At 40.5% G+C, this 24,109-nt stretch overlaps 1 pseudogene; it reads right to left on the bottom strand.

Annotated features, from left to right (window-relative positions):
- Positions 1–632: 632 nt before the first annotated feature.
- The window catches only part of LOC148100150 (uncharacterized), a 47,736-nt pseudogene continuing 24,259 nt past the window's right edge, over positions 633–24,109 (bottom strand).

Raw genomic sequence — 24,109 nt, 5'->3', positions numbered from 1 at the left:
TATTATATCCCCCCTATTCCCCCTCACATTGTCTATAGCACTATTGGTGCATAACTGTAAATAAACACACTGATCTTGACAGAGAACCATCTTTACCACATCTTTGGTGAGCCTAGAATAGAGGCAGATAGATAAACCGTACCCTAGGTTTTTGAAACATCTCCACTTCATTACATCCCCACAGATATTGTGATTTTTTTTTGCTGTGAATTAAATTTTACCACAAATACACAGGTGATATTGATTATGACAGAATTTTCAAAAAGAGTGGTTCTGATTGGCTTGTATGTAGCACAATTCCATCAAAAAGATGGAAAGCACGAGAGTCAGTGGTTCTCCTCTATCAACAACACAACAAATGAAGCTGAAGCTATCCTGAAAAAATAGGCGGCCCATTTTAGTTGAAAGCCCGCTCACCACGATAAGATGTAGGCCACTGTTGGGAAGACATGGACAAGACATACTTGGCAAACATGACAAACGCAGATGGGACAAAATACATATAGAAACTTGTCCTCAATCAATATGCACATTTTTTTCCTTTAAACTATAAAAAAGAATATACAGAAACAATATAACAAACACTGGACTTCTAATAAAAATAGAAATATTAACAATCGCAAAGGAATCTCTCAAGAGCAAAGATATTTATGGTTGGGGCTGGAGGTGCCATTCCCACCTCCCTCCACTGTGATAACCATCTTACACAGGCCCAGAGAGTGGATGCTGTCACACTGCAACAGCAGTTTGTGGATGTGCTCTCCCCCTGCCTCGCCGTATGAATCTAATGGAGCATCAATTTGAAACTGTGTGTTTATGGCCCTACAAGTTACCTGAGCAGATTGTGCAAAAGGAATTTGTGGAAATGCTAAAGCTAGGAGTAATAGAAGAGTTGCACAGTGCTTGATGTAGCCCCATATTTCTTGTAGCGAAGAAAAATGGGTCTGTACGGTTCTGTGTGGACTATCGCAAGTTGAATGAGGTGTTACAGTTTGATGCTTATCTCTTGTCCCGGGTTGACAAGCTCCTGGACAGGTTAGACACTGCTCGCTTTTTACGATGCTGGATTTAACCAAGGGCTACTGGCAGATTCCCTTGTCTGCAGAGTCGAGGAAAAAACATCTTTCTTCACTCCGTAGGGTTTGTACCAATTCGTCACATTTCCGTTTGGCTTGTTCAGAGACCCTGCCACTTTCCAGCACCTTATGGACTGGGTACTGCATCCACACACTGCTTATGCTGCTGCCTACCTGGATGATGTCATCATCCAAAGCGACACCTGGACGGAGCATGTGCACCGGGTGGCCAGTTACAGCACTGTGGAAAAGGAGTGCCTGGCCATCCGGTGGGCAGTTGACACCCTTCATTATTACCTCCTGGGCTGCCCTTTCACCCTCTGTTCGGATCACGCCCTGCTGCACTGCTGCATCCTACCGCACGAAGGATGCCCACACCCAGATCACACAGTGGTATCTGACCCTCCAGCCTTTTAATTCAACTTCAAAGTGGTCCATAGGCCAGGGTCGCAGATGGTCGTGGCTGATTTCCTCTCTCGCTCGTGCGAGGTGGGGGGTTAGGGTAGGCCGGATGGCTCCCCGGCCTAAGTCGGGCAGTGGGGGTGTGTGACGGGGTGTGGTTGGTGGTTGGCTTGGCTGCAGGGAAGGAGTACGGCAGTGGGTTCAGGGTGCAGGTGGCGAGCATAATCTAATCATTCATTCCCTATTTCAATAGCTGACTCAACCAAATGTATACACTGATTTGATATCAACAATTGTTCTTGAGTTCCTTGGTGCAAACGTTGCAAACTTTAAAAATAGATTCTTTCCTCTTTAAAGACTAGACTCAAGTTAGGTTAAGACTCAAGATCATGTTTTGCTACTGTAAGATAACTGTAAATGTGTGAATGATATGTAACTATGACCTTAATCATTAAAATGCAAAAACATTAGTTAAGATGATCATTTTCATCAGCTGCTGTACGTCAGTGCAATATTTGTGCTTCATATTCTCAATTTTTTATCCATGACAAAGGAATAAGGACTGATGAACACCAATTATGATACTGGAATTGATGCTGAGCCTGTTTCTTCTAGTTTGATAAGCATCAGAAATGTTGACCATGCATCCATGTGTCCCCATACCCATTAGATATGAACCTGTTGACTAATAGTTGTCTGAACAAGATTTTTTTTTTTTTTTAAATATTTGACTAGTGGTGTTCTGTTGAATTTTGGAATTAGATGGATTTTCTATTGCAACTTAAAAGCCTTTATCACCGTGAATGAAGGTAGGAATCTACCATAATATAAAATAAGGCAGTGAACATTTAAAGTGGTAACTGGAGCTTTGTTTGAAGTGGAAGAGTTTTTTTCCTTCAGCACAGCTTGCTGCATGCAAGAATACAGAGCTGGAGGGAATGCACTGAAACAAATTAGTAAAACACTTTACTTCTCTTCTTAATTCACCCTGGAGCTGTTGATCAGCAAAGAGGATCAAGTTGCTGCAGATGTTTGTAATACCTACACTCTTAGCCATGGAGAATAAACTCCTTCACACAACCTGAATAAGGTTTCATTGTTGAATACTGTCAGAGAACATCGACTAAATCAGCATGCAATATTTTCTTCACATCCTGGACAGTTTAGATTTACTCTTGCAGTCTGCCTGGATCACTGCCAGGCTAACTCCAGCTAATGCCGTATCAAAGATTAATGTCAACTAATGGCTAAAATAATATAACCTGCAGATTTTAAAACGAGTGTAATCATGAAGCAGCCATTTTTGTGTTGTTTGCTTCACAGTTCATCAGTTTAGTACTGACACTCAGACGTGAGGTGCATGAGATTTTATTTGAGTGTTCCTCCACTGCTGGCTGTCAAATGAGCGGCACCCCAAAATAAACAAAGCACCCATGTCAGCTCTAACAAAGCTAGAAACAAAGCATCAAAACAGCTCTCAAAACTCATCTTTTTACACTTGTGTTTAGTTAAGTTTCTTTTTTTTTTTTTTTGAAGCACTTTGTGATATTTGTCTTAAAATATGTGAAATAACTGAGATATATACATACACACACACACACACACACACACACAAATATATATATATATATATATATATATTTATATATATATATATATATATATATATATATATATTTATTTATTTATTTATTCATTTATTTATTTATTTATTTTTTGCTAAAGCATATAGTTAGGGCTGAATCAGGTGACCCTGATAACCCTTAGTTATGCTGGAATAGGTGTAGGCTGCTGGGGAAATCCCTTGATGCACTGAAAATTTCTTCTTCAGTCACCTTTCTCAATCAATCTCTCAAAATAAAGTGCTTTGAAGCATTTGTTGTCGTGAACTGGTGCTATATAAATATAATTGCTCAAACTGCCACAGATCCATCCATGTGAGAATGTTAATCTCTGGCTCTCTACCCCAGCATTCCATTAGCCTGGCTCTTCTGGAGGTGTCTTCCTGTTAAAAGGGAGTTTTTGTCACGGCCAGGGGAATCAGCGTCCAGGTTGATCAGAGGTTTTTTCTCTCTCCTCTTCTCTATTGCCGGGGTGGAACTTGTTGTGGGTTTACGCCCTCAGCCCACGCCCTCGGTGAGAGGAAACACCTGAGCCTAATCAGGGCGGCCAGATTTAAGCCAGGAGATGACTGCTGTTCTTCGCTGGATCGTTTTCTGCCACGCGTTAGTGAAAGTCACGTCTACCGCTAAGCTAAGTCAAGTGTTTGAAAGTGAACTGTGTAACTAATCCTCGTCTCCCTGTCTATAGACCTCTTGGATTCCCTCCCTGTGTGATTCTTTGTGTCAAGTGTGGAAGAGTGAACCTGTGGCCGTGAGTGTGGAGAGTTTGGAGAACGCGTGACTACCCCCTTGGATTTCCCCGGGGCCCTGTCCTTCACTTAATTGTATATTGCATTGCCCTGCACAGCCTGTAAAGACACTAGGTGGATTCTGTAAATAAACTACTGTGTACAGCTGATTGGTTGCAAGCAAGTCACTGCTCATCATCCTGTCTGGACCTGGCACTACCTAAGGCGATGCCTGCTCGTTGTACTTACTTCAGTTAGTATAGCCCCCAGCTCTCTTTGAGAATCCTGTTTTCTCTCATTGTGCTTCCCTGGTTTCCTAAAATGTGTTGCCTCTCCTTGTACAGACCTTCCTGGACCCCTTCCTGTATCCGTCCAACCCTGTCGAGCAAGCGTGAATGTGAGTGGATCTCAGCATGTAGTGAGTTTTGGATGAGTGAGTCACTGGTCGTGTGAAGAGGTTTGGATATGTTTTACCTTCCCCAGATTTCCTGGAGCCCTGTAACATATATAAATCCAATTATCTGACTAATAATAGGTAAAGGTGTGCACTTCCCACTTTGTTCAAATATGGCAACTTCAGCAACTGAAATTTACACTTTTTTTAGGTTCAAAGAAATTTAGGCATTGTACTCCTATAACATTGTCTGACTTAAGATGGGGATCAAGTGTGTGAAATTGTTTATCAATGTGTTTCAACAGTGATAGAACATGCAAGCATCTAGATACCTTAGTAAGTGTGATAAAGGACCTACGCACGCAGTGTTACACGTTGAGTGTTTTATATTTGCGATTTGTTTGTGCAGCAGCTGCCCTCCTCTGGCTTTAGCAACATACAGAGATGTCTGCTCTGGTCTGTGCGACATACTCAAAAGGGGAGACATGATCAGATGATGGAGGTCAGGTGTGTAAGTAAGCCTCCCCTGACACCACACCCTGAACCCACTGCTCCACACCTCTCCTACAGCTGAGCCATAAACCACACCCCATCACAGTAAGATTAAAAAGAAATGGATGTCATATAGGGCTATACAGCATCAAGAAAACATTCCTTTTCCTAATCTAAGTAGGAACAGAATCTGGTAACAAAAAAGGGGTTGGGGGTTCCAGGACCAGTTTCAGTGAGGCCCTGTTGAACTTTAATGCTGTTGCAAACCAGCCAACTGGGACCAATACACTTGCTGTTGCTGTGCTGAGTGCAGCATTCTGCAGTATTCTGACCCTTAATGTAGAATATTTTACATCAACAAAATCTTTTGTATGTTTGAAGTCCTTTATTTAACACTCAGATTAGATTTAAAAAATATATACACTGAACACTTTAGTTTCACATTAGATGCATAATTGACGAGTTTGCTGAAGTATCAGTTATGGGTTCTCAGACATCAAACATTATTTTTTTAGGCTGTTTCGGGTTTAGACTGTCAGTCCCTTAGTAATACACAACACAAATGCTACAAAATATTGTTAATTAATCCAAACATATAACACTAGAAATCCAAGTCTCAAAAGCCTTCTTGAAGTTCAAAAACATCCAAGTGTTTTTACTAGAATTCTAAAATCTAAGAGTATTTCTCATCTAAACATCTAAAATAAATGAAGCATTTAAGGCAGCTTGTTGCTACTAATGAATGATTTTACTTTCGAGCCAGCTGATTAGACACATTTTTAATATTAACAAATATATGTGATTGTTGAGCTCAAATCTTTGACTGCTCTCAAGATCGAAGAGAAAAGCAAAATTTCTGTTGCTGAAGGTTGAAAGAAATTGTCACTTCAAAGAAAAATTATGTCAAACTGCCATTATAGGCTGACACTACTCATGGAAGAAAAGAAGCTGTCTCATACCAAACACCAAGTGATTTAACCATCAATACATAATTTTGTATACAACATTCGAAAGAAGGGACTGCTCTCACAGCTAGAGATTGATGAGGTACAACATAAATGCTACGGCAAGGAGGAGTCAGGACGCCAGGTCAGGGGGGAGATATCATCACCCCCACCCGGGATTGGGTACATAGCCCCAAGTGCGATAGGAGAAGGATCGTTGAGTGCGAGAGGAACTGACCTGAAAAATAGGATCATGGCCAAGCTTGAAACCTGGATCCCCCGTAGCCGGTTACCAAGATTACGTGAAGTACCCTCAGAAGGTCTGCTAGATGATGTTAATGCAGCACTACGGACAATACCTACAACCACGATTACCGACACTAACAAGCTGATCTACAATACGGCAGCAGTGATCAGTGAGATGCTTGGCTACAAGTTGAACAGCCACAAGGGGCAGTACCCTCCATGGAGAAGGAGGCTAGAGGGCAAGATCAAAGTAGCACGGAGGGAGGTTAGCCAACTAACGGAGTTGCAGAAAGGTGCGACAAAGAAGGTGCATAAGAAATACAGCAAGCTGTCCATACCTGAGGCCTTGGAAACTGCCAAGCAAAGACTCACAGCCTTGGCCAGCCACTTGAGGAGGTACACCAGAGAGATAAAAGGCAGGAGAATAAACCAGCTGTTCTCCACAGAACCAGCAAAGGTGTACTCTCAGTGGCAAGGGAACAATAATAAGAGAACAGCACCACCAAGGCTGGAGATGGAGCAATACTGGAAGAGCATATGGGAGAAGGACGCAACCCATAACGGCAATGCTCAGTGGCTAGTGGATCTGAGGGCAGACCATAGCGACCTCCCTGAACAGGGTCCAGTAACCATCACAGTGGCAGATATCCAAGAAAGGGTCTCCAGTATGAAGAGTTGGACAGCACCAGGGCCCGACATGGTTCACGCCTACTGGCTAAAGAAGCTGACTGCACTCCACGAGCGTCTGGCAGCACAAATAAACCAGCTGCTAGTTAACGAGGGACACCCGGAATGGCTAACCGAAGGTCGGACGGTCCTGATCCCCAAGGACCCCAAGAAGGGACCGGTCCCCTCCAACTACCGACCAATAACCTGCCTCAGTACTACATGGAAGCTCCTGTCAGGCATCATATCGGCTAAGATGAACAGGCACATGGGTCAATACATGAGCGGGACACAGAAAGGAATTGGCAAGAATACCAGAGGCGCAAAACATCAGCTACTGGTAGACAGAACAGTCAGCCGAGACTGCAAGACCAGACTGACCAACCTGTGCACTGCCTGGATTGATTACAAGAAGGCCTATGACTCACTGCCCCACAGCTGGATACTGGAATGCCTAGAATTGTACAAGATCAACGGGACCCTAAGAGCCTTCATCAGGAACGCAATGGGGATGTGGCATACAACACTAGAGGCCAACTCCAAGCCTATAGCACAAGTCACCATCAAGTGCGGGATCTACCAAGGAGATGCTCTGTCCCCACTGCTGTTCTGCATAGGCCTGAACCTCCTCAGTGAGATCATTAACAAGACTGGCTACGGATACCGACTACAGAACGGAGCAGTTGTCAGCCACCTCCTGTACATGGATGACATCAAGCTGTATGCCAAGAGTGAACGAGACATCGATTCACTGATCCACACTACCAGGCTATACAGCAATGACATTGGAATGTCATTTGGACTGGAGAAGTGTAGTCGGATGGTAACAAAGAGAGGGAAGGTAGTCAGAAGGCAACATTGCAGACATAGAGGACAGTTACAAGTACCAGGGGATCCCGCAGGCGAATGGGAACCATGAAGAGGCCGCTAGAAAAGCTGCAACCACCAAGTACCTGCAGAGGGTCAGGCAAGTCCTGAGGAGTCAGCTGAACGGTAAGAACAAGATCCGGGCTATCAACACCTACGCCCTGCCCGTGATCAGGTACCCTGCTGGGGTAATAGGCTGGCCAAAGGAGGAGATAGAAGCCACTGACATAAAGACAAGAAAGCTCCTTACCATGCATGGAGGGTTTCACCCCAAGTCCAGCACCCTGAGGCTGTACGCTAAGCGGAAGGAAGGGGGCCAGGGACTAGTGAGTGTCAGCACCACAGTCCAGGATGAGACAACGAACATCCAAGAATACATTGGGAAGATGGCCCCAACTGACTGAGTGCTCAGTGAATACCTCAGGCAGCAGAAACCCAAGAAAGAGGAGGGAGACGAGGAACCATCATGGAAGGACAGGCCCCTGCACGGTATGTACCACCGGCAGATAGAGGAGGTGGCTGATATCCAGAAATCCTACCAGTGGCCGGACAAAGCTGGACTGAAAGACAGCACAGAGGCACTAATCATGGCAGCACAAGAACAAGCTCTGAGTACAAGATCCATAGAGGCTGGATCACACCAGGCAAGACCCCAGGTGCAGGCTGTGTAAAGATGCCCCAGAGACAATCCAGCATATAACAGCAGGGTGCAAGATGCTAGAAGGCAAGGCATACATGGAACGCCATAACCAAGTGGCCGGCATAGTGTACAGGAACATCTGTGCCGAGTATAACCTGGAAGTCCCGAGGTCAAAATGGGAGATGCCCCCAAGGGTGGCGGAGAATGACCGAGCTAAGATCCTGTAGGACTTCCAGATACAGACGGACAAAATGGTGGTGGCTAACCAACCGGACATAGTGGTGGAAGACAAACAGAAGCATGTTAGCATGTTGAAGGTAACATGCTAACGTGGCTAACGCTAGCATCACCGCATGTAACTCCTTTATTTTAAGGTCATCTTAGCTTATGAAAGTTTTACGTCGCAGCTGTACGAGCTAGCTACGTGTTTTGTAAGCTGCTGTGCTCTTCACAAATAAAGCTGGAAGCAGCTCAGATTGTTAGAACCAGCACTGAGGCCTGTTACATTTATACAGTGTTAGAGCAATGGCTGCAACCTACAGCCTTTAAACTAGCGATTAAAATGCTGACAGTAAACTCCTCAGCCCAGATGTTACCACATTACTCTATGGTACTTAGAGTTAAAACAACTGACACAGGCTGATTAAAATAACAGCTGTCAGTTCTCTCATTCCTTATATTAAGACTGGAGATCACACTACTGATTTCAGTTCATTTAATATGTGAGTGCACAGATTCATTCTCAACTGGACATAAATGATGACCAAAGGTTGTATATATGATGAAGTCATCAAATCCCAGCCTCTAACACAGTGCGCTGAATCTTAGCTTTGAATGTCCAGTATATTCTAATCAGTGCAATGTAAGCATTCACTGAACCTACAGTATCTATACCTGTGTGGCAAATGTGTGGTAAAGATACAGATAATGAAATTTAATTATTAATACAATACACATCATGAAAAATGAAAGCTGAAATTGATTCAGTTTAGTACTTTTCTCTGTATGCTCTGTGATATATACTGTAAATGATTTTCACAGAGGTCTTAAAGTACTTAAATCACTGCTGACTGCTGGTTGTTTATATTTTCATGTTTTTGTGTCTGTAGGGCTGTTTGATGACAATTTGGACTCCTCTGGGAAATGAGGACACACCCACATCTGTTCCATACTGCAGCCATTGATGGTGTTACAGAGTCAGCTTTGGGGCATCAGACGCACACACTGGAAAACCAGCACCTGGACTTCATGCATGAGAGACGGCCTCAGTGATGATGGACTGTGCATCTTCTACTTTACCTCCTAATCTTTCTCCTTTATCACACAATTAAAATCAAACCAAAAGAGTGTAAACTTACTGAGGACGTCTCCAAGTTGTACACATTTGTACTTTTACTTGTTTTGCGAGTTATATTTAAGAAGAGTAAAGTTATTCACATACAGTTTTTATTCTTCTGTATTTATTCTTTTGTATCATGTACCACAGTCATACTGAACTTTACAGACCTGGTGAAACAAAGACCACACACATATATATCTATATCATTCAGCTTCAGCAGCATTTCTATTCATCTTATGAATTCCAGTCGAATGTCAATTCACTGAGTTCAGTTTTGGTCTTAAAGTCCAGAGAATACCACCTGTTTCAACAATCTTTTTATCTGATTATTGGCAAAAAAGAAGAAAACATTTTGGGCTCAATTTCAGCCTCAGGCAAAATTGAGCCCAAAGAAACAACAACAAAGTTTAGTTCCTCTGGATTCTCCATGGAAAATTGTTTTATCACGCATCCAGGTGACTTCTCCAGTGTCATGGATGAGTGATGAATGTATCTCCCACTGGAAACCATTGTGTCCAGTTAAAGTCAATCGACTTTTTTAAGGAGAGTTGTTAGATGCTGTGGTCATGAGGACAATGAGTTTTAACTTGCAGCACAACACAAAGCTGCCATACTGGATCAACGATCAAAACACTTAATTGAGCAGAATTAAGGCAAAATGTAATATCCTCATATGACACATCACACATGATCCAGCATTGTTCTAAGAATGCAAACTTTCTTATTGGAAGTTTCCACAGCTGCCAGAAAGGGACAGATTTCTGGTTGGTCTTAATGAGTGGTCGTTGCTCTCTCGTTTTCTCTGGAATTGCTGCACGGAGAATGTAACACCCATGATAAGCGCTGAGGTGTGTGTCTTTGTCAGAAATCAGCAATGCTCAGCTTCCAGGTAAGGAAAAGTGGAACCAGAAGATATTCAAATGCATCTCTCCACAGCTGCTGATGAATTCTACATAAAAAACAAAGTTAGTTAACCACTAATCACCACTGATTTATCAGTGACAGTGACAGTGGATAACCAGGGTATATAGTATATATATATATATATATTATATATATATATATATAATATATATAATTTTAAAAATGTACTGTACAAAATGGAACTATATATGACAAATGTGGTGTGGTGCTTGTGGAATTTTTAACAAGGACCCTACAAAACTTTACAGTACTCATGCTGCCAAACTTTTGACAGCTAGGTGTGCAGTTCCTGCTTTAAATGCATTCAAAATCTAAGTGATAAGAGGCCAGAAATGTTTGAACTCGCTTATGAACCTACATCACTGAGGCCGTCTCTCCTGCATGAAGTCCAGGTGCTGGTTTTCCAGTGTGTGCGTCTGATGCCCCAAAGCTGACTCTGTAACACCATCAATGGCTGCAGTATGGAACAGATGTGGGTGTGTCCTCATCTCCCAGAGGAGTCCAAGGCTACGTCCACACGTACCTGGATATTTTTGAAAACGCAGATTTTGCTATGCGTTTGCACCTTTCGTCCACACGTAAACGGCGTTTTTGGCCACTGAAAACGGAGATTTTTAAAAACTCCGGCCAGGGTGGATATTTTTGAAAACTCCGTTTTTGCATTTACGTGTGGACGAGAAAAACGGAGAAAACGCAGCGTCAAAAGTGTGCGCATTTTTTGACGTCACACTGTGCGCCACGTTATTGTTTCGGTGAAATGAATTTTTACAATACTATTACTGTTAATTGTACTCTCTGCAGTGTTTAAATGCTTACATATATACACACAGTTACTGTCCCTCCACACATACGACTCGGTTCTGCTTCTATGCCCCAGCTTTGTTTACTTTTTCCCACCGAGGCTTCTAGACTTCTGATTGGCCAACATTTCTGCACAGTTAGGAATATATCTCCACCTGTTGCTTTGGCATGTTCCTAGCAGCGTTTTCCTTCATTTCTGCCTTTACGTGTGGACGGGATTATTTTTCAAAACGAAAACGGAAAATCTCTGTTTTCAAAAATACCCGTGTACGTGTGGACGTAGCCCAAATCGTCATCAAACAGCCCTACAGACACAAAAACATCTCACACCTCTGTGAAAATCATTTACAGTATATATCACAGAATTTAAGGCCTTTATAATCACAGAGCGTACAGAGAAAAGTACTAAACTGAATCAATTTCAGCTTTCATTTTTCATGATGCATATTGTATTAATAATTAAATTTCATTATCTGTATCTTTACCACACATTTGCCACACAGGTGTAGATACTGTAGGTTCAGTGAATGCTTACATTGCACTGATTAGAATATACTGGACATTCAAAGCTAAGATTCAGCGCACTGTGTTAGAGGCTGGGATTTGATGACTTCATCATATATACAACCTTTGGTCATCATTTATGTCCAGTTGAGAATGAATCTGTGCACTCACATATTAAATGAACTGAAATCAGTAGTGTGATCTCCAGTCTTGATATAAGGAATGAGAGAACTGACAGCTGTTATTTTAATCAGCCTGTGTCAGTTGTTTTAACTCTAAGTACCATAGAGTAATGTGGTAACATCTGGGCTGAGGAGTTTACTGTCAGCATTTTAATCGCTAGTTTAAAGGCTGTAGGCTGCAGCCATTGCTCTAACACTGTATAAATGTAAGCGTTAGCCACGTTAGCACGTTACCGTGAACGGGTGGTCAGACTGCGTAAACAGGCACTCAATCAGAGGTTGGCTCTGTTTCGCTGCAGGGTCCCTTCATTCTTCTTATTTCATTCGAATAGCCACATGGAAGTTGTTAATCGAAGAGCTAATCCAGCAGCTAATCCCAGAGCAAACAGGAAAGGGAAATGGATTTTGAAATGCAGTTTATTAAAGTGCAATTGGAAAAAGGATTTTGAAATGCAGTTTATTAAATTGGAATTCAAAAATGAATTTACAAGTAGAGCAGGGCGATATGACCAAAAATATTTATCATGATATACATTTGAAAATTTGCGATAATGATATAACTGACAATATAATTGACACTAGACAAAATACTTTACAACTCCACAACTTTATTAGTGCAAAAAACCCCATCAATGTATTTTCACTTAAACAAGCAGCTGTTTTTTATGTGCATTAAAATTATATAAAAATGTAACAGTGCAAATTCCTTGTTGACAGTTTAATCAAAAGGCATTTCCAGTGGAAATTGGCCGACATATCCTCAGCATAACCATGTATAATATCCACAAAACTTAAAAAGAGGTTATACACACACAATACGGTAATATTATGTTGAAGCACAGTACGTATCACTCCTTGAGGTGGCTGCCTTATATAGCCGTAATGCTCTGACAATCCATCAAGCGGTGCAGGTTCTTAGCTTAGCAAAGTCGTACTAAAGCATTTGACAGATTTTCGAGCGCAGTGTACATAAAATCGTTTCGAGGTCAGTAAACACAACCAGAATTCATACATAGGGCACATGGGATTATAAGGGGCACTGTCGATTTTCAGAAAAATCAAAGGATTGATTTTAAGTGTGCTGTATTTTCCAAACAACACGGTAATAACGACGCCCCGCTAGCATGCTCTACCAAAAATAGTGCTTTGTTGTGTGTCTGACGGACGAAAGCTAAACCAGTTCCACACCACTGAAGTTGCAGCATTTTTAAGAACCAATTCTGGTTCATCCGTTTCATTTAACGATCCACTTTTGCTCGTCTCATTCTGCGTCGCCACCATGTGCGTATGTAAACATAGGCACTGCGCATGCGCGTTTTACCCATATTCTATCGCGATATTTCCTTTTCCTATCGTTGCCCAAAATTATTACCGTGAATGGTATGATATAGCCCAGCCCTATTTACAAATGCATAATTTATTCTACAGTTAATTATTTAAGCACAGAAATCTTTATTTTGATGCGCGTGGCTCTTGTGGTCCTCCATAACTGGGAGGGTCCATGTATAAATTGTGCACACTTCGGGCTTCCAGTTCTAATCATATAAGGCAACAATTACTGTAAGACAACATTAATAATCAAATAACTTTTTTGGCAGGAAAATTATCATGGCACACAGTCATTTGTGAAATGCATGTTGAGCAATTGGTAACCAGGCACCAAAACGGTCTGTGGACAGCTCTGAGAGGCTGCTGCTGCTTTCAAGAGCAATAAAGATGGAATGTAGGTTGAATAAAATAAACCACAGATGCTCCAGCTGTGTCTGCTGTTTCTAAGGTTTTTTTCTAGTTGTAAAAAACTTTGGCTGTTATTTCTGGACTTTCAGCATGGCTGGGGCTCAAACACCTCATTCACACTCAGCCACAGGGGACCAGGTGAAGTAAAGATAATATGTTACTCAAGGCTAACAGATATTTTGCTCCACAAAGTTTGGAAAAATAAATCCCAAAGCTACACTTCACAGCTTTATATTCTTGACAAACAAAACTTTTTTTACTGGATTCTACAACTTCCTGAGAAAAGCTAAGTAGTCTTACTGCATCCATAGGAGTTAATAAGATGAGAAGCTGCAAGGTGCTGCTAATCAAATGCTCTTAATTAATTAAAATTCAATTCAATTTATCCAAAATTAAACTGTGCAATGCTCAGAGAAACTGTAAAACAAACAAAAAACAAACAAACTTGAGACCCACAGCTTGGAGTCTATAGATCTCAGTTAACATGTTAGAAACAATTTTAAAAAGACTGAATGAGTATGGTTTGTTTGGATGTGTTGCCCAGTAACAACCTGGTAGCAGTTCAATTCAATTTTATTTTTTTTATGGCATCAAATCAAATGCCTCACGGTGCTTTATACTGTAAGAAAGCTGTCTATAATACAGAAAACCTGAACAATCAAACAACCGTATGAGCAAGGGTTTGGTGACAGTGTGAAGGAATAACGCCTTTGTAACAGGAAGAAACCTCTGGCACTGAGGGAGAGGCTGATCTGCAGTTGGGGGTGAAGAGGAGAGACAGGACCAAACCCTCCTGTCTCCCCCTCCCCTAGGCCTAGGCTGCATGGGAAGTCCCCAGCAGCCTAGGCCTAGTTCTGTTAACTAAGGGAGGGTTCAGGATCACCTCATCCAGCCCTAACTATATACTTTATCAAAGAGGAAAGTTTTAAGCCTAATTTTAAAAGTAAAGACAGTGCCTGCCTGATGTGTCATTTGGCTTCATGGATAGATAAGCTGTAAGATGGGTTTCATCTCCATAGCAATAACAATTTAAAAAAAGGCTTTCTGATGATACTGTCTAATGGAAGCATATATAATGTAAATAGAATTGGTCCAAGCAGAGAACCTTGTGGAACTGCATAATTCACCGGTGTGTGAAGAAGACTCCCCATTTACATGTTCAAACTGGAGTCTGTTAGATTTATATGATTCAAACCACTGCAGTGCAGTAGAATCTCTGTAGTAAATCTCTGAGGTTTGGGTCCACTCTCAGAGGCCATATGAAGATCTTTTGTGACCTTCACCAGTGCTATTTCTGTATTGTAATGAATTCTGAATCCTAACTGGAAGTTTTCAAATGAACCCTTTCTCTGCAGTTGATCAATTAGCAGTTATATAAATCTTTTTGAATTAAGTTTTGGATTAAAAGAAAGGTCAGAGATTGGCTAATAATTATCTAAGACAGCTGGGTCAAGTGACAACTTTTAAATATTTGTTTAATTACTTCCAACTTAAAGGCCATGGGCCCATTAATAGAGACAGACTTATCATATAAGACTGATGCATTAACCGATGGTGGAAATTCCTTGATCAGAAATACATTTTAATAGACATGATTTGGAGTTAGTAAATATTGAACTCAGAAAGATCAGTTGAGGAGTCTCAATAAACATCTGTAATATTGAACGTTTCTGTACATAATGATACGTCTGTTGATATGTCTGTGGAATGGTTATGATTTTTTTTTCTCTACCAGTTAAAATTTTGTTTGTGAAGAAAAGCACAAATTCATTACTTGTTAGAGTTAGAAACAATCTGGTCAGAGAAAAAAACGAGAGAGACAGAGAAGGCGGGCCAGCACGAGAGAACTTGGGGACCATGAAACACTGTGTTTTGCAGCCACAGTATCTAGGCACCTTACAGTCGACATTGAACTCCTTTGAATTCTAAAATATTCTAGAGTTAAATGGCTAAGAGCTAGTGATTAGGTCATACGACAGGACAATGATCCCAGCAAGTCTACAACAGATAAAAAAGACAAGAATCAAGGTGTTGCAATGGTCCAGTCAAAAACCTCAACCCCATTGAAATGTTGTGGTGGGACCTTAAGAGAGCTCTGAGTGAATGAAGACCTGCAAACCATAACCTCCTAGGACCTTGCTTCCACATATGTGGACATCACATTTTGGGTTGTCTAGACCACAATACTAAATTTTGCTCTACAAGGGCATGATATCCGCTTCTCAGGAACTACATCAAAAAGTAATTTTGATGTAGTTCAAATTTTTTTTTACATTCATCAGGTCCCAATCAGCCCAAATAGCAAAGAGAAATTAAAAATGCATGCCATGAAAGAGTTCAGGTCTTAGGAGGTTAATGAAGTCAAGCAACCTTGTAAAGAAGAGTGGGTCAAAATTCCTCCATGATGCTGTGGGAGACTCATAAAGTCACATAAAACACCATTACTTCAAGCTTCTAACAGTGATTCTGTAAGCTATAAAATTATGAGGTGTAGTTATTTTTTTACAGGAATGCATAGATTCCAGTGAATAATACTATAATACACATAAATGGTAAATATGATAAATTGCCTGCATTTGTACGGGGCAGCACGGTGGTTAGCACTGTTGCCGCACAGCAAAGAAGGTCCTGAGTTCAATTCCAACATTCTGTGTGGAGTTTGCATGTTCTCCCCGTTTTTGCGTGGGTTCTCTCCGGGTTCCGGCTTCCCCCCACCGTCCAAAGACATGCAGCTTGTGGGGATAGGTTAATTGGATAATCCAAATTGCCACTAGGTGTGAATGTGCAAGTGAATGTGAGTGCGAATGGTTGTCTGTCCCTGTGTGTTAGCCCTGCGACAGACTGGCGACCTGTCCAGGGTGTACCCCGCCTCTCGCCCTATGACAGCTGGGATAGGCTCCAGCGCCCCCCGCGACCCTGAAAAGGATAAGCGGAAGCAAATGGATGGATGGATGGTCCTGCATTTGTATAGCGCTTTACTCAGTCCCATTCACACACAGATGATGGCAAGCTACATTGTAGCCACAGCTGCCCTGGGGCGCACTGACAATCAATAAAAACTAACAAACAAACAAAAATAAAAGCTGATATAAAAAGAACCAGGCACGGATTTTATTTTAGTAATAAAATTTTAAGTTATCAATAAAAGATTCCAGCTACTTTGAATACTGGATTACTTTACCAACTGTAGGCAAGTTGTTCACTCATAAAGAGGGATTTACCTCGATGTAGGGTGACCATATTTAGACTTCCAAAAAAGAGGACACTTGGCCCAGTCATGAACTTTAATAATACTGTTTGTTTAAAGAAAATGTTAACATATTCAAACGATGCCTTTTCTGTGCAGTTAATGAATGGTGAAATAAAAAAGGTCATATAGGCTTTTACAAGTCAACAAGTACAAAAAAAGAGGACGGTTGGTCACCCTACCTCAACGTGAATAATAGATTTGAACTTTATTCCAAAGTGCAATAACTTTTCATTTCTTTTCATTGTTTCCTCTCTTACATCACTGAATAGCATAGTGTTATAGCATACTTGTTTTTTTTCTCTTGCTTTGTCCATTATGAAAAGTAACGATGAGGCAACACCATCTAATGCCCAGCTCTGACCTTAAAACTGGATTATAAGGTATAAGGCCAAGACTTTGAGACCAAATCAAACTTATGTTATATTTACTTGTAACCCTACATTTAACAGCATTTAAAGACACAAGCTTTTAATGGTGTAAAATGAAGGAAAAATAAAACTGCAGTTTAGCAGTTCACCAAGAAAGGGTGCCGAGTTGATCCAACAAGTTTAGTGTAAGTTATGAAGCTGCTGAGATATGATCTTTCTTCTTATTTGTGGTGTCACCATCCATAAACTTGTGTAAAAATCTAAATCTGTCTGGTAACTTTCATGAGACTTGGACTGTAGATCACTTGTTCCAATATTTGTGACTGTTTTAAAGCTTTTAGTAAATTTTAATTAATTAGGTTGACGTGACAATTTGATATGGCTGACCCACAGAACCTCTCACAATAGTGACTAAAGAATTTCTGTACCCAAATTACAGACTGAGACAGCAAGTATAATTAGGGGCTTTATTTACAAAATAATAAATAAAATAAATAAAATAAATAAATATAAATAAATATAATATATAAAATGTTTAATTGAAGCACTGCGAGAAACATGAGAGACAGGAATGGAGGACAGGTACAGTAACAATAAGGTGACCCAGTTTACCACCATTTTGTACTATCTGGCGGAGAACAGCTGTCACAGTTGAGTTTAAATACACAGACTTTTGATGAGCGGACAACCTGCAGGTATGCAAGGCAAGTACAAGATGAGTGGTTTCACCCAAAGATGGAGACAAAGGCTACCCACAATCCACCTGGAGAGGAAAAATACAGAGAAGCACCCCAGCCTGCTCAGACTTTCTCTTCTTCCTTTTTACTGAATATTGTCCCAGCCTCAAAATTCATCTTTTGTGTATCCTGCTGTGCGCTTTTATCTTGTTTATTGGTATCAGTATCTGTTGTTTTTACAGCTTTGATACCTGGTTAACATTATTTTTTGTGTTCATGTTGGATATTTTTGAAAACAAAGTTACCTGCTTTAAAAAAAATTACACATGGGTATGTGGACATGACCATACTGAGAAACTTACATTATTGGCTAACAACTTGCCAATCGACAGTCATTAGCCAATGAGGATAACCTGAATATTCTTCTTTTCTCTCTTAGAATGACAATAAATGAGAAAATAGACAAAATATTTTAAAACAAGTAACTAAGACTATATACTCATCATCATGGGCCTTTCTACAGAACTGCAACAGACTTGTGTTTTCAGATCTGGCAGCTGTGTCAGTTTTTACGCTGTCTATGATTGTGACATCATTCTAGCATAGTGGTTATTATGTCTGAACAAACTTGGAGTAGGTAGCAGTGCTGTCATCATTAAAGCAAATGTGTGACAGACCAAAGAATATTCTGAAATTCATGACCATTTTTCATAGATTCAAATGGTGAGCTGAAATGACCATTTGAGGTGAAACATCTCTTCAGTTTGAAACAAATGCAAAATAGAGGTGTCTTCACAAAGGATTTTATGATAATGCTAGGCACTCAAAGCCTAAAATTACCATAAAAATGTTAGGCAGAAATATAGGAACAACTGGCTGGTTATCACAAAGCCAAGCAGAAAAAACATTTAACTGATGAAAAGTTTGCTTGTGAAAAGCAAAATCACTTTACAGTTGGTTAGAAAAAGTTCAGAAATAGAAATGTCTTTACATATAAACTCACAGTGATACATGCTGATTTAAGTTTCTGCTGGTGGGTGCTTGATTCATATCCCCACTCCCACCGCCACCCACTGGACAACTCCAATCATGTCCACAAGCCAACATATATTATCGAACACGAATAACTTACTGATGAAACACCACGTAATGTGAAAGTACTAACAAATGCCAACAGATTATTTAGTAGTGATGTGCGGATCGATCCTGAAATATAGATTCCTCCGATACCAATAATTTATGTTCTAGAATCGATTCTCACATTAAAATATTGATATTTTAGTAATTTAGAGTAAAGTAGTTTATCATTAACAGGAACACAGTGGAAAGAAACGATAACATTCGGATTGTCTACATTCAAAGGAACTACTTCCTGTTCCGCCTTTCATAGTCATGTGCGAAATACGGCTGTATAAATGTCTTGCAGCCTCTTGGCATGCGCACTCACAACAATGGCTGAGCGTAATTGTGCGGACGTATTTTACCTCCACAAACAGCTGAGACGTGATTTGGATACAGGTGTTGTGGCCATACTAGGGAGACATTCAAAAGGGCTGTTGGGGGGGGTAAATACATTTTACAGGGTTTATTTATCGGATAAAATACGTTAAATATCACCGTTATTAGTGGCTGGCCCGGAAACAGCGGGGGTGTCCAAATTCAGAGGCTGCTTCCACCTGAGGACCCGGCCTTCGCGGTCTAAAGAAAGCCGGGTAGTATGTCACGAGCTCCCTCGGTGGAGTGAAACTCTGCCGTCTGCTCGTTGCTATCTAATATATAACTGGGCACTGACGTAAACTCTTCTGTTTAATTTTTTTCTGTTTGACGTTTATTCAGCTGTGTGAAAACCCCGGAGGAACCCTCCCGAGGGATTAATAAAGTTACATTTAATTTAATCTAATCTAATAACTTTAATCTCAGCCAAACCGAATTAGTCATGAACAAATAAAACACTGAAAAAGCCAAACAATAACATTTTTAAGTTATCAAAGTGACTTATATATCATGTTTAACCCGAGTAGTGAAAGACTGCAGGGGTTTGAAAACGATGTTTGGATCGGCTCAGATATTTGAAGTTTACACAGCTACATTCTCACCTGAAAATATGTTAAAAGTTTTTTTGCGACCCAGAAAGAGAAATAAAACTAATATTAAAACTAAATCACTGCCGTCATTGTTGGAAACTGGAATTGGCTGGGCCGCGCTATGAATTCTGCGATATGGTTTTTCAATTTTGTTGTCCGGGTGGAAAATCGGGAGAAATTCGGGAGAATGGTGGCTCCGGGAGATTTTCGGGAGGGGCACTGAAATTCAATGTTCTCCCGGAAAAGTCGGGAGGGTTGGCATGTATGGTTGTGGCAACATCACTAACCTTGTCAAACACCTCAGAGTAAATCATATCAGTATATGAGGAGCGTATGTTGAGGTGAACTGAAGAGGAGGACAGGGACTGCTAGGGCGAGACAGACGTCTCTCACGGAGTCCTTTAGTGCTGCAGGCAGGCAACGTGTTTAAATAGCACACAGCTTCAGTTTTTTTATTTCTATATGATGAACTCTGCATTATTAAGTGATAAGAACAAGTAATCTGATGTCCTGTAATCATTATGACGCTATAATTTGAGATACAATAAATGAAATAAGTTTTTGTACAAAGTATTGGTATCGGATCAGTATCGTCGATACCACCCTGAATATTACTTGGTATCGGATCGGAAAGAAAATCAGTGGTATCGCACATCACTATTATTTAGTAAAAAGGCCAACATAAATCATTTCAAGTGTGAAGAGCAACACAAATCTGTTACCACCATCCCTGATGTGAGATGCTGCTACAGGCCTTATGAACAGAGAAAAGAAGTTACAATGGCATAGTTACATAGACAAAGATAACATACAGGCCCGCACAGTAGACTTAGTCAATCAACACAAAGCGCCACACAGCTAAATAAGCTATTACAGTTTTCGCTCACCACTGATGTTAATCTACTCCTTTTGTGGGAAAGTGTCTCTCCTTGCAGCTGTGCACTTGAATTCATCTACTCCTGTAGATGCTTCCTTACCTCTAGGTTCTGATTTTGAGAATCATCCTTGAGACAGTTTGTTGAAGCACATGATTCAGTATTGCTCACCCCATTGGGGACTTTAGATATTTTCTCAGTCACCACATGGCTGTAAATGATCTTTTTTTAACTGAGGATGTTACAGGGACAGTCAGGGCAAGTCCAGATCTCTGGCAGCAGAGTTCTCAAAAGCGCTTCCAGATCATCTTTCAGAAAGTCCGCTCGATCTTGAAAGGTAGCTTTGCAAATTCTTTTTTTATTTTTGCTGAACCTGAACACATATCATAGGATTCTGTTCATATGCATTTCAAAGTTTTTTCAATTGATCTTTCCAGTCGCAAAATCTTCAACATCTCTACCATGTCCCATGCATTTAAATGTAGACGGTCTAAATCTGCAGCTTAGGAATTGGTCAGTACATTGCTTTGAAATCTGGCAGGTGGCAAACCTCTGTCTTCTGGTCTGCGTGGAACCTTTAGTCTTGGCATAATTGGGCTCTCCAAATTCAGGTCATGTGCTGAATGTGTTGGTCAGATAGGTAAACCAGGAATCAAGCAAACATTAAATTATATGCAACATTCTCTGACTGGAAGAAATTTGTTTAACATTTAAACCTATTTTCTGCACAATTCCAGCACATAAAATAAAATAGGTTGTGCTGCAGCGGTCAGTGGAAGAATCCACGAGTTTCTCTGTGAATTTCCCATTCCGTGGCAGCGTACTGTCGGTGCTTGTGTGGAAGTTTAGGGAGGTTTTTTCGCTGTAAAAAGAAGTTTTCTTCCCACGCACTGTACAGTGGACGCTAATGTTTTTGTCGCTTTTTACGGAATCAAACTCAAAGTAAGGTCAGTACTTCCACGCTTTAAACGCTGCACGGTCATGTTCTCTCCCGTACTCCATTGTTGATCTGCACACAGCTGTTGCCACGAATGTCGCACTCGCTTACGTCATTGTCATGAGACACTCTGGCAAAAAAAATCACGGTTTTAGTAACGCAGTAACGCAGCGTGCTTACGGGAAAGTAACAGTAATCTAATTATCTTTTTTGCAATAGTAATCCCTTACTTTACTCGTTACTTGAAAAAAGTAATCGGATTAGAGTAATGCATTACTTGTAATGTGTTACTGCCCATCTCTGCATATAACTGACATGAAGTTGCGACGGGTGAAAATATTCTCAGCAACATCATGCTCAACTAAAATCATAATATTTGCAGTTAATGGATATAGTGTGGTCTAGACTCCAGCTGCTACATGCTCTTCTGGCTCAGTCACAAAATGTAAGTAAACAGGTATTGTATCTGTTCTTTGATATATCAGCTGTCTGATCCAGAATCAAAAAGAAAACCTCAGCAGACTTTATTTCCTAGCTTAGCATTCTCAGCACATCATGGGCCTTCATTTAAGTCATCTTGTCGATGATATCATGAGATAGCCACTTACTCTCCTTATAAACCAGCCACGATTGGAACTCTGGTATATCTTTAGCATCCAAGTTTAAAAACTGCATCAGATTGGAGTCTGCATCTGTTTTCCCTCCATTCGTCAAACCCATTTGATGTGAACTGAATTGTTCAAGTGCTTTAGCCCAGCTCGAAAAACCATGTTTAACAAAAGCTTTCAGAGACTCTTTATCATGTGTTGATGATAGAAGTGAGGACTCACCAAAACAATAGAGACACTTTGTGTATTGTGGAATCGTAGGCCATCCAGGAAAATGTAATTTTATAGTTAGCATTATAAGTTGGTGCCTGTGCTTACTGACAACTTTATATTGACACAAATATAAAGTAGTGACCTGAAAATTAAGCTAACTGAACTAAAAATCTGCCAAAAGCTTCAGGTCCTTAAACTTCACTTGAGGCAGGCTGCAAATCAAGTCAGTGCTCATAGACTTCACAGCATTAAAAACATGTTTTAAACTTGGTGCAAAATATGGTTTTGCACTCTTCGGATAATTTTCTCCTTTCAAGCATTTTGTTTTTAAATTCAGCTGAATACTACGCTTTGGTCATGGCACTTTGATAGACAGATGTCCAGGCAATTGATTCTGTCTGCTAGGCCTCACCTAGGCTAATTAAAGTCTCAGAGCTGGAACCTTCTGGCATGTTTGTGCTCTTAGTGCCTTTTCAATAATTTTTAATAGGATTATCGGGCAAATAGTATTGCTTACTGTGCCTCATTTAATCATTCACACAGGCACTTTTTTCTATGTCTAATTACTTTCTTTATAACATTCACACTCCAATGAATGAATTGAGGTGTATCCTGCTCAAGGACACTTTAGCATGGAGACTGGTGCAGCCAGGGAATGAACTACCAGCTTTCCAGTTACAACTGTAGCCTGCCCCACTGTGTAAAGTGACTTCGGAGTGACGTCTTTTATGAGTCATTTTTGGACGTGCAGTCCACGGAAGGGTTTGTTTTGTAACACCAGACGACGTCTTTTTTTCAATGTCTATGAAATGTCTAATGTTGAGGTCTGTAGGACCTCCATGTATAAGCTCTTTATAATCCAAATATGGTTGTTGTGTACGTCTTTCAATGTCAAACTTTGACTTATTTTAGACATTGTTTTTATTATGCCCGCATAGACTCTGTAGTCCCATGTTTCCACAGGGAGCACATGGTTTTTGTATAAAAACACTTATGTGTGAAGGAATCAGCAGACATCTCCAAGATGGCACATGCTCTTGACTCTACAGTGTCATGGTGGATATGGAGCAGAAGTGTCCCACAGGCAGTTTGCAAAATGTGTGCATCAACAAAGACTGTCGAGCAGATAGTCCAGTTCATACACACACACTTGCACAAACTTCTCATACTTTCCAGCGCAACTTCTCTCAGTCCTGCTACCAATCACAACCACATTCACTTTTTCTTTCATAGCTCTTCACAATAAAGCAGAATACTTTTAAAAAATTAAACTTCTTAAGCACATTGCACTAATTTTAAAAGGAATTCCAAAATGTTCTAAATACTTTAACCATTATTATTTTATATTTTAACATGGATTTCAATGTTTTTAATATTCATTATAATAAATGACAGTTTTAACCTGGATTGGACAAATAATTTGATTAGTTGAAATGGAAAAAACAGTTTAAGAAAAACAGGAAAATGTAACATAACAACAAAAACCCCACATGCATCATGCTTGTTTATAAATAATCTGTAATCATATGTATC

This window comes from Neolamprologus brichardi, chromosome 12, assembly GCF_056152115.1.
Source record: "Neolamprologus brichardi isolate AB-2024 chromosome 12, ASM5615211v1, whole genome shotgun sequence".
Classification (NCBI taxonomy): Eukaryota; Metazoa; Chordata; class Actinopteri; order Cichliformes; family Cichlidae; genus Neolamprologus; species Neolamprologus brichardi.
This window is presented reverse-complemented; position numbering and strand designations above follow the sequence as displayed.